Raw genomic sequence first — 12195 nt, 5'->3', positions numbered from 1 at the left:
AACATGGATACATTACTATACTCCTGAGACCAAACAATAATCAAAAGAATGCGTTAGCAAGGGAGAATCTGCACCAAAAACGGCGAAGACCATTCCTTCGGCCGGAAAGGTTATGGCGACTGTCTTTTGGGATTCGCAAGGGATAATCCTCATCGACTATCTGGAAAAGGGTAAAACCATTACACGCGCATATTATTCAGAAAATCGAGCTGCAAGAAAAACGCCAGCTATTGGACCGCAAAAGAGTCCTTTCCCATCACGACAATACACCAGCACACACCTCAGCAGTTGTGGTCGCAAAATTAATGGAAATAGGTTTCCAACACGTTTCACATCCCCTCTATTCTCCAGACTTGGCTCCCTCGGACTACTATTTGTTCCCCAACTTGAAGAAATGGCTGGCAGGACGAAGATTTTATTCAAACCAGGATGTGATTGCAGCAATTAATAGTTATTTTACAGACTTGGACAGTTCCTATTATTCGGAGGCGATCAACAAATTAGAGTCGGACGAAGTGTATAAGTCTAAAGGGAGACGATGTCGAAAAATAAAAAAGGGTTACCCCAAATACGTAAGTGGTTTTTGTCTTTGCCACTCGTAGTGGCCGAAGTTTGGATGGGCTGGTAGTCCCCGACGTGGAGCGGCCATAAAGAGGTGCAGCTAAAACTGTCGTTCAATATAGCCGAAGATTTGTTCGAACATTCATCAGGCAACTGCTCAACAATGGGTACAATTGTTGTATGAGGTATAATAGTTGAATCCTCTTGTTGTGTATATGACGTTTGAAAAGGAGTTGGCTGTCCAAGGACACATCCAAGTATTTTACTTCGTTCATCCATGCAATTTCTTGATGGTGAGGTGCAAGTCTGTCCTGCAAGTCGGGGGGTTTGCAAGTGAAGAGGACAGCCTTAGTTTTCTCGGCGTTAAGACGAGTGTCATTATCTGATGCCCACTTGTAGGTAAGCGTGAGCTGATGTTGTCTCCACACTGCTGGAGTAATCCGCCGGCTACCAGCGAGTAAGGCTGTGTCGTCCGCAAACTGAGTCAGGACGGCCTGGGGCGAGATGGATAGGTCGTCAACAAAAACGGTGGAAAGAGTGGTGGATAAAACTGAGCCATGTGGGAGGCCCTCCTATAGGTGTCTAACGCTGGAGCGTTGCCCATGGATGTGGACCACTATCTGCTGGTGTTGGAGAAAACTGCCAATGTGGAAAGTAGGCTGATAGGACGGCAATTAGCAGGCAGATTAAGGTCTTTGTCAGGTTTTGGGATCGGAGTGATTCGCGCGACCTTCCATGCACCCGGAAAACAGCCCAGCCTCATACAACTATTATAAATCCTCGTTAGAAACACTAAGGGCTTGGGTGGAACGTGTTTAGCTATTCGTTTCTAACGCCTTCCCGTTCGGGGGCAGAGTGAGTTCCCAAGTGGCGGATTAAAATCTTCACATCAGGTGGTGTGGCACACAGTGGTTCATGATGAGGAGGAGACTCTCTTATATCCTGAGCTCTGCGACTTTTTCCCTCAGTGTTGTAATCATCGACCAAGTCAACAATGCTGTTTTGAGATTCGTATGCCTGGACCCGTGGTCTAGGGGTAGCGTCTTTGATTCATAATCAAAACGTCTTCGGTCCCGGGTTCGATTCCCGCCACTGCCTAAATTTTGATAAATAATCAGCATTGGCGGCCGACGACTTCCGGCATAAGAAGTCAGCCTCATTCTGCCAACGGCCTTATCAAAGAGGGCGGAGGAGCGGATAGAGGTTCAGGGCACTCTCTTGTCCTAGGGGTGGGAAATTGCCCCTAAAGGCGGAAGAATCAGCAATGATCAACGACATGAGGATGCAGAAGGCAATGGAAACCACTGCATTAAAGACACGTAACGTGTATCCACAGGACATGTGGCCTGTAACTGAAGAAGTATCATGATGATCTCTCCATTGGCAAAAGATTCCGTAATAGTCCCCCATTCGGCTCTCCGGGAGGGGACTGCCAAGGTGGAGGTTGCCATGAGAAAAAGATTGAATAATCAACGAAAGGATAACGTTCTACGAGTCGGGGCGTGGAATGTCAGAAGCTTGAACGTGGTAGGAAAACTAGAACATCTGAAAAGGGAAATGCAAAGGCTCAATCTAGATATAGTAGGGGTCAGTGAAGTGAAGTGGAAGGAAGACAAGGATTTCTGGTCAGATGAGTATCAGGTAATGTCAACAGCAGCAGGAAATGGTATAATAGGTGTAGGATTCGTTATGAGTAGGAAGGTAGGGCAGAGGGTGTGTTACTGTGAACAGTTCAGTGACCGGGTTGTTCTAATCAGAATCGACAGCAGACCAACACCGACAACGATAGTTCAGGTATACATGCCGACGTCGCAAGCTGAAAATGAACAGATAGAGAAAGTGTATGAGGACATTGAAAGGGTAATGCAGTATGTAAAGGGGGACGAAAATCTAATAGTCATGGTCGACTGGATTGCAGTTGTAGGGGAAGAACTAGAAGAAAAGGTTACAGGAGAATATGGGCTTGGGACAAGAAATGAAAGAGGAGAAAGACTAATTGAGTTCTGTAACAAGTTCCAGCTAGTAATAGCGAATACCTTGTTCAAGAATCACAAGAGGAGGAGGTATACTTGGAAAAGGCCGGGAGATACGGGAAGATTTCAATTAGATTACATCATGGTCAGACAGAGATTCCGAAATCAGATACTGGATTGTAAGGCGTACCCAGGAGCAGATACAGATTCAGATCACAATACAGTTGTGATGAAGGGCAGGCTGAAGTTCAAGACATTAGTCAGGAAGAATCAATACGCAATGAAGTGGGATACGGAAGTACTAAGGAATGACGAGATACGTTTGAAGTTCTCTAACGCTATAGATACAGCAATAAGGAATAGCGCAGTAGGCAGTACAGTTGAAGAGGAATGGACCTCTAAAAAGGGCCATCACGGAAGTTGGGAAGGAAAACATAGGTACAAAGAAGGTAGCTGCGAAGAAACCAAGGGTAACAGAAGAAATACTTCAGTTGATTGATGAAAGGAGGAAGTACAAACATGTTCCCGGAAAATCAGGAATACAGAAATACAAGTCGCTGAGGAATGAAATAAATAGGAAGTGCAGGGAAGCTAAGACGAAATGGCTGCAGGAAAAATGTGAAGATATCGAAAATGATACGATTGTCGGAAGGACAGACTCAGCATACAGGAAAGTCAAAACAAACTTTGGTGACATTAAAAGCAACGGTGGTAACATTAAGAGTGCAACGGGAGTTCCACTGTTAAATGCAGAGGAGAGAGCAGATGGTTGGAAAGAATACATTGAAAGCCTCTATGAGGGTGAAGATTTGTCTGATGTGATAGAAGAAGAAGCAGGAGTCGATTTAGAAGAGATAGGGGATCCAGTATCAGAATCGGAATTTAAAAGAGCTTTGGAAGACTTACGGTCAAATAAGGCAGAAGGATGGATAACATTCCATCAGAATTTCTAAAATCACTGGGGGAAGTGGCAAGAAAACGACTATTCACGTTGGTGTGTAGAATATATGAGTCTGGCGACATACCATCTGACTTTCGGAAAAGCATCATTCACACAATTCCGAAGACGGCAAGAGCTGACAAGTGTGAGAGTTATTGCACAATCAGCTTAACAGCTCATGCATCGAAGCTGCTTACAAGAATAATATAGAGAAGAATGGAAAAGAAAATTGAGAATGCGCTAGGTGACGATCAGTTTGGCTTTAGGAAAAGTAAAGGGACGAGAGAGGCAATTCTGACGTTACGGCTAATAATGGAAGCAAGGCTAAAGAAAAATCAAGACACTTTCATAGGATTTGTCGACCTGGAAAAAGCGTTCGACAATATAAAATCGTGCAAGCTGTTCGAGATTCTGAAAAAAGTAAGGGTAAGCTATAGGGAGAGACGGGTCATATACAATATGTACAACAAGCAAGAGGGAATAATAAGAGTGGACGATCAAGAACGAAGTGCTCGTATTAAGAAGGGTGTAAGACAAGGCTGTAGCCTTTCGCCCCTACTCTTCAATCTGTACATCGAGGAAGCAATGATGGAAATAAAAGAAAAGTTCAGGAGTGGAATTAAAATACAAGGTGAAAGGATATCAACGATACGATTCGCTGATGACATTGCTATCCTGAGTGAAAGTGAAGAAGAATTAAATGATCTGCTGAACGGAATGAAGTCTAATGAGTACACAGTATGGTTTGAGAGTAAATCGGAGAAAGACGAAGGTAATGAGAAGTAGTAGAAATGAGAACAGCGAGAAAGTTAACATCAGGATTGATGGTCACGAAGTCAATGAAGTTAAAGAATTCTGCTTCCTAGGCAGTAAAATAACCAATGACGGACGGAGCAAGGAGGACGTCAAAAGCAGACTCGCTATGGCCAAAAAGGCATTTCTGGCCAAGAGAAGTCTACTAATATCAAATACCGGCCTTAATTTGAGGAAGAAATTTCTGAGGGTGTACGTCTGGAGTACAGCATTGTATGGTAGTGAAACATGGACTGTGGAAAAACCGGAACAGAAAAGAATCGAAGCATTTGAGATGTGGTGCTATAGACGAATGTTGAAAATTAGGTGGACTGATAAGGTAAGGAATGAGGAGGTTCTACGCAGAATCGGAGAGGAAAGGAATATGTGGGAAACACTGATAAGGAGAAGGGACAGAATGATAGGACATCTGCTAAGACATGAGGGAATGACTTCCATGGTACTAGAGGGAGCTGTAGAGGGCAAAAACTGTAGAGGAAGACAGAGATTTGAATACGTCAAGCAAATAATTGAGAACGTAGGTTGCAAGTGCTAATCTGAGATGAAGAGGTTAGCACAGGAAAGGAATTCGTGGCGGGCCGCATCAAACCAATCAGTAGACTAATGACCCAAAAAAAAAAAAAAAAAAAAAAATGCCACGACGAAAATTTCGGCCTTGCCCAGCGGGTCGTCTATCAGTCCTTGCGGGCCCTGAAGCGGCCGTTTCGGTGGCTGTGGTTGGCGAAGGTGCCTGACCAGACGCCAGTGGTAGCAAGTCCGGAGAGCAAAGGAGGTCATTTAGTCTTCCCACATTTCCTCGCGGTGCTCTACAGCTAGGCGGTGGAGTTCTCTGGAGAGCCTCTTCATCAACCTGTGGTCATACGGGTTCATACACCGTTTCTAGCGCCATCACGCCCTATTCTTGAAGTATTTCAGTTCGTGCAGCAGTGGAGAGAAGGTGTTTTCGTGGGAGACCGGGTGTACCAGTGTAACAGAAGCCCTGTGGAAGGAACGCTTGATCTTCCCTGTCATATTGCAGATGGCTTTATCGATGTGATCCGTAACGGACGTTATTATTGAGCCATCCTGTAAATTGGTAGACAACGTTGTTGGCAAGCAGCCCAGGGCCTCAGATAGTACACCAAGCTCAGGATGATGGTCAGATGCAAGGTTGTTAATTATACATATCAGGAAGGTCTAGGTGTAGGTTCTTGGGAATTACGGTGTCCAGGACATCTGGGCTGCAATTTGGATTTGCTGGAACGTGCGCTGGGCCTTCTGGTCCAGAGGTTATAACCTCCAGACGCTCCTCCATCTTGTAAAGACGTATCCCACTCGGACTGGTATGCCGAGAATGCCATACGAAATGTTAGGCTTTCAAATCGCCACCTAACAACACATTGGGGAATCGCTCGAAAATGAGCTGAAAATCGTTCTGCTCGAAGGGTTTCTGAGGACTCAGATAAGCAACGAGAGAGGTAATAATCCCGTAGAATGAGGAAACTATAAATGCAGTGGTCTCCAGAGTCTCAAATGAGGGGAGAGCAGTGTGCACATGGGTGATCGAGATTTTGATCAAAGTGGCTTTCCCGCTCCTAAGGTCGTTTGCACCGTCCGTTATATAGCCTACCATGTTTTATAGTTTAAATGTCTGAAGTGCATGGAGATGTGTTTCAGTGATTAATAGAATTTCGATCCGATGCCGGTGTATAAATTCTCCCAGTTCCAATTTTTGTCGAAAAATTCCATTACCGTTAGAAACGTAGCGTGAGCAGTCCAGTCCAGACGAGTATAGGGGCCTTGATTAGGGGCAAAGAGAAAGATGGCTCTCTCTAAGAGGACCAACAGTTTCATGAAAGTGCTTGGTGTGTCCTTGAATTTTTGAGGAATATCATTGATGGTGCTGCAAGCAAGCAGTGAAGTCGTGAAAAGTCCTGAGAGGTCGGAGCCATCCATTTGGACATTCGTCTGATCTGCAGCTTGTTGGCAGCGCCGTTGGATTCGAGTGGAGGTAGATGATGTCCAAGCCAGAGGCGGTCGTTGTGGCAATGAAGGGAATGTATTGGTGTCAAAAAGCTTCGGTGTTGTTGGAATTTTGGTGGCTTACTGCTCCTTTGCCTCGATAGCCTGCTCCTCAGCAACATATGTGCGAAGAGCTTGTTGGAACGTAATACAGGTTCTGTAAGTAGCTGGATGATCGCCATCAAAGTCCGCGCAGTCCTGCGTGGCTTGGTACAAGACTCTGGTTGTCCCCACACCGAACACATCTGGCAGGTAGCTCACAATAATTAGCCGTACGAAAAACTTTGAGGCAACGCTTGCGTTGTGGAGGGCCGTCCCGATCGCGGTATGTTTCAACCTTGCTTCTCGTTCCATTATATGGCGAAGGTCATAGACAGAGTCCCTTGTTGATCCCGCAGGCAGGGAGACACAATAAATGGGCTGAGCCACTGACTGATTAATTTTGTCATTTGTATACTTCAATTTGTGGACAGAGGCTTGGAGGGGAGCCTCTGGTATGCAGTCCACTTTCCACTTCTTTGGCTGTTATCTCCGCCTGGAAATGGAAAAAATGGAAATGAGAGTATGGCATCGTTGGCCAGGATGCCCCATTCGGGAAGTTCGGCCGACTTGCGCGCCGGTGATGAGGATGAAATGATAATGTTGACAGCACAACACCCAGTCCCCAAGCGGAGAAAAGCTCCAACCCAGTGGGGAATCGAACCTGGGGCGAGTACCTTACCACCCAGCTAAGCAGGCAGACTCCGCCGGGAGATATTTGATCATCACTTTTAGAGAGTTTTCCGTTGGTGGCTGGTGAGTAAAATACGGGATTTTCCTCTACTGAAAGAAGCGGAGTGATTTACTATGATCCTCCACAGTCTCAAAATGGCATTTAATCGTTTCCCCCTAATATATTGCCTTTATTGGGCCGGAGACCTGTTTCTTTACCTCTGCATTCAGAGAAAGTTATTTGCCTGTATATTGGATAATGATTGGTGGTGTTTTTGCTGCTGGCACTTTCGGCTACTGTGGTTGATCAGAATGGGCTGCGGTGGCAGTTTCCTCTGCTATTGATTGCATCGTCACTTCCATCTGCTCACCCTCTTCTCGAAGCCGGTGGAACTAGTTTGATCTAGGAATCGGGTGTTGGTGCGCGCTGCAATGTTCAAGTTCTTGTTAATTTTTCGCTTTTTTCTCGTTCGTTTGTGACAAATCGTTTGGAATGTTTGTACGTCGCCTCCGTCATCAGATTACCGCGCGGAGTCGGCTTTCGACACTGGGGGCAGGTCGCGCCCGCTATCCTCTTCTGATTAACCGTTGTTATCCACTGCAGGTGTTTTCAGGCCACGTCTGGCGGCAAGGTCCCTCGCTTGTTGGTCGCGCCTCCTGCGGTCTTCTTCTGTTGTTTTCAGATCGCCGCGGTCGGTAGAGGGTAAATGTTGGCTCCGGGTAGAGTCTAAGGTTCTAGAACGACAGTCCTGCCAGCGTTATGTTGCGTGGTTCCCGATCTGGGTCTCGGTCGAGGAGGACGCGGGATGCTCGGCCGCGGCCAGGGTTCAGGTTCTCCGATCTTTGCTGTTTGCGTCGTATCAGAAGGTGCCGTTTCCTGAGCCAGAGTCATCGCTGTCGCCGTAGGATGTCTGTCTTGCATGGCCAGAGCCGTCGTAAACGGGCAGCCGATGGGGCCGCACCGTATCCCGCCTCACACCTCACCAGTGGCAGCGGTATCCGACGCGTCAGCAACACATACCAGCTGTCGGTTCGTTTGTCAGCACGATGCATCGCACCCAGTCCGCACAACACGTCGACGTCACCAAAAAGAAAAAAAAATGGTTAAAATGGCTCTGAGCACTATGGGACTTAACTTCTGAGGTCATCAGTCCCCTAGAACTTAGAACTACTTAAACCTAACCAACCTAAGGACATCACACACATCCATGTCCGAGGCAGGATTCGAACCTGCAACCGTAGCGGTCGGGCGGTTCCAGACCGTAGCACCTAGAACCGCTCGGCCACTCCGGCCGGCGACGTCAGCAGCAACCGCCTCCAGCTTTTCTCCCTGCTGTAGGTAGGGAGTGCCGTTTACCCTCAATACCTCATAATGTGAAGTAACTGGTATGCGTAGATTACTTATTGTTGACTGCGCTGGCTCCATACCCACATAAAACAGTGGATACTGGAGAAAACTAGATGGTCTATACTGACGGCAGCCTCCGCTGGTCCAACTAGTGCTCCAAAACTAGTCATCACGGTGACAAATGAAATGAAGAGTCGCCGGGTGGTATGAAGGCAGGCGTAATAACGAGTAGTATTTCAGGCGGGATGGCAGCAAATGTGGATATGTCGGCTGATGATAAAATTGCGGTAGTCTACGAAATCTTGGGAGAAGTACATTGCAACCCAAAACAGAAGGTGTCTGCACCACACTTTGCCTCAATAAGAAACAAAATATGGGCGCTTGTACTATACCAAACTAAGCTAGAAGGACAAACCGAAGAGCTAAGAACAGAAAATGAGCGCTGCTGCCAATATTCCGCAGGCGCAGGACAGGATTCTATTCCTTGAAGCGGAAATTGACCACCTCAGAACGGAGAACTGGAAGTTAAGATCCGAAAGCATGCCCATCTCCCTGTCTTTTGCAGCAGCGGCAGCCGCCGCCTCGACTATACAGGCGAACAACAAGGTGCAGGAATGGATAGTACAAGCAAAAGCAAAGCAGACCAGCGTTTTATTTTTTAAATCAGAGAACAATCAAGATGTGAAGGCTGTGCGCGATACTATAATAAAACCCATTAATTCGAAACAAGATAAAGTCAGAATAAAAGTCATCAAATAAACTGCAAATACAGTCATTCTAGAGACAGAAACGCAGGCAGACGACAAGGAAATCGTTGGGAAAAAAATTCAATTAAAAGATATCAGATGTGGGAAGCCTTGGAAATTCTTGACCATTGTTGGCAGTATATGAAGTACCTACCAACTGACTTACCCAGACTTACCCACACTTTGTCTAGGTCCTAATTATGCAATAAATGAAATGAAATGAAAAATCTCTATCGCTTTGCCCACACGTCACGCGTCGCTCAACCAGGGCAGCTGGCTGAGGAAGGAATTAGGTGGTATGCAAACAGCACAGACTTGAAAAGTTTAGACTTGAGAAACTTTTTTTAAATTTACACTGTGAAGAATTAAAGCTACCCATTTAAATGTGTTGCCAGTGGTATATAAACTTAGTACTATAGCGAACGATTATTAAATACATATTGCTGTCTTTATTCTATACCCGTAATCGCTTATGACATGGAAAGAAATTTAGCTGGAACATTAGAAAAATTAAAGACAAATATCTAGTAGTATTTTAATCTCAAAAACACAAGTGAAAGAATAAAATCCACAGGAGGATGAGGTAGCTATGAAAGTAGTTTCTTCAAGTGATATAATTCCCAACATAGACGCTACCGTAGTAAATTTACCTATGGAAATAGAAACACAGCGCGATTTAATGAACGAGATCCATGAACAGTTTAGAGCGGTAGACGGTAAGCGGAAACTTGTAGAGTAACTGTCAATAAAATTTTTCCGGGCTGTAAATGATAATTAGAATACGGTCAAGAGGCCAGAAGAATTTGATTGACAGTGACAACGGGCACGGAAGACTACACTTACATACACAGGAACTGTCTACGCAGGAATTCGAAGATATACATAATCAAATCTGTGCTATACGATGCCGGGTAGAGGCGCTAGAACAGAGTAGAGATTTTGCTGAAAAAACTGGTGTCACAAACGCTTTCATTAGTTTGGAAGAGCAGTACAGGAAATACTTAAACGAAAAGTACAAAAGGTTGTTGGGTCTTCTAGCGTTGTCACCAGTTTTAGAATGTTGTTGGACACCAGATGGAATTTTTAAAATTTAAACCAGATAGTTTTATATACCTATGGCATATTTGAGGCAATTATTACCCAAGTATTACCCAAAAGTTGGGCAAGTACCTCGAAATATAACTTTATCTTAAAATTTATAATGAGAAGCAGTAAATTGGAGTTTCAAATACAAAAATAAATTTAACACTGGAGTCAGTTTGAGGTAGAGTTCAAATGTCAGTTCACATGTCCTAGGAAATATAATAAGGTATGCAATGTTCGTAAGTCAATTATGGAAAAAAAATTATTTTAGATATAACGAATACGACGATGACTCTTTGAACTGTGAAAACAACGTATTTGGAGATGGTACATACAGTGTCCCTACTATGTGTTTGTATTTCAAGACTTGTGGCAATATGTATGTGTGCCTTGAGGATTACCTGTGGGAAGCTTTACGTTATAACTACTAGCATGTAAGCTTTCCCGTCATTTATCGTTAACTGAAGGAGTAAAGTTTATTAGCAGTGAAATGTGTGCCGTATCAGATACTCTACGTTACGTAGACGCCCTGTAATTACTAGGAAAAAGTGTGCTAATTGAAGAGGCATAAGTGGGAAAACTTTACGACGCATTTTCTCTCCTGATCCGGGACAGGTTATAATAGATTAAACTAGAGAACATTGCAAATCACTATGGATGCTTCACGTTACCAGTCACAGAACTGGAGAAAAAGGCTTTTATTCATTTTAGTTATAGAAAGACAGTTATTTTAATTACTTTCGAGAGGGAAAGATAGCCTTATTGTATTGTTTACTGAGTCATAAATAAGAATAATTTATTTGAAAAGATTATGTATTTACTTATCATAAGTCATGTTATTATGTCTTCATCTGTTTTTGTCTACAACAGCAGAAAGTCTGGTGCTAAATCCAATCTCCAGGTCAGCAGCAGGGCAAGTTATTCACAGGAGTTAAGGTGTTGCTGTGTACTAAATCGAATATTCACTTTATTATAACTGAACACTCTAGGAAAATTATAAGTTTTTATCAAATGCATGCACTTTTTTGTTACATTATTGTATTGCCTTAGTAATTTAATTTTATTGTTAGTTACCTCAGATTCGACAGCTATATTACCTTTTATTTACTGCTTCGTTAAAGCTAAAGCAGACGTTTCGGATTACGTTCCAAGCATAGGAAATCGTGCGTTCAAGTATTGCGTATCAGATGTTAGAATAAGCGAATTAAACATTATCGCTAGAGCAGTGGTGGTAACGCTGTAACATTGCCTCATTATAGCAGAAATACTGATTAAAAATTTCATTCATGAATCAATGTAGTCACTTAACTGGCCGCTTCCAATACCTAGAAAAGCAGAACCACAGAAGATGGTAAAGAGAAAGTTACGAAAACAAGCGGAAAATAGATTAAGATAATGCAATGAAAAAGCTATAATACCTGCATTCCAGATTAATGATTTAGTATTAATTAAGGATTTCCATCTTAATTTAGTAAAGGTTTTCCTTGCCGCAAGGGAGCCTTCAAAGTGCTGGGTATAACACATACAAAGGCAGTTTACTTATTTTATCGGAGAATGGCCAGGAGAGTGGCTTATACAATACTGAAAAGTTAAAGAAATTTAAGTCCTCAGGAGAACCTTTCACCTTTGCAGATTAGGATGATGGACGACCTCCAGGTTCTGAGTTAGCTGCTCCAAAGTTCCACATTTCGTTTTCCATGGAATAGTTTTTTCAACTCTTACTAGCCTGTGATCTTTAACTGGAATGTATCTCTCACTGTTCTACCCTCATTTTAGTCGCGGAACGGTATAACAAATTACCACTGTCCTATTACAGAGGGATTTATCGTAACTTTCTATTAGCTGGAAGAAATGAAAACGATGATACAAACATAATCTGTTTAAATTATAGCGTGTGACGGTGAAGAGTGGATATAATGTATGATAAAACTTAGATATAATGAGAAATGTTTGCCTTTTCTATGCTATAAGGCATTATGGTTGGGTTTGCATCCTTTTTTTTTTACGGTAGGTTATAAA

This window comes from Schistocerca piceifrons, chromosome 6 (assembly GCF_021461385.2).
Source record: "Schistocerca piceifrons isolate TAMUIC-IGC-003096 chromosome 6, iqSchPice1.1, whole genome shotgun sequence".
Taxonomy (NCBI): Eukaryota; Metazoa; Arthropoda; class Insecta; order Orthoptera; family Acrididae; genus Schistocerca; species Schistocerca piceifrons.
Note: the sequence above shows the minus strand (reverse complement) of the source record.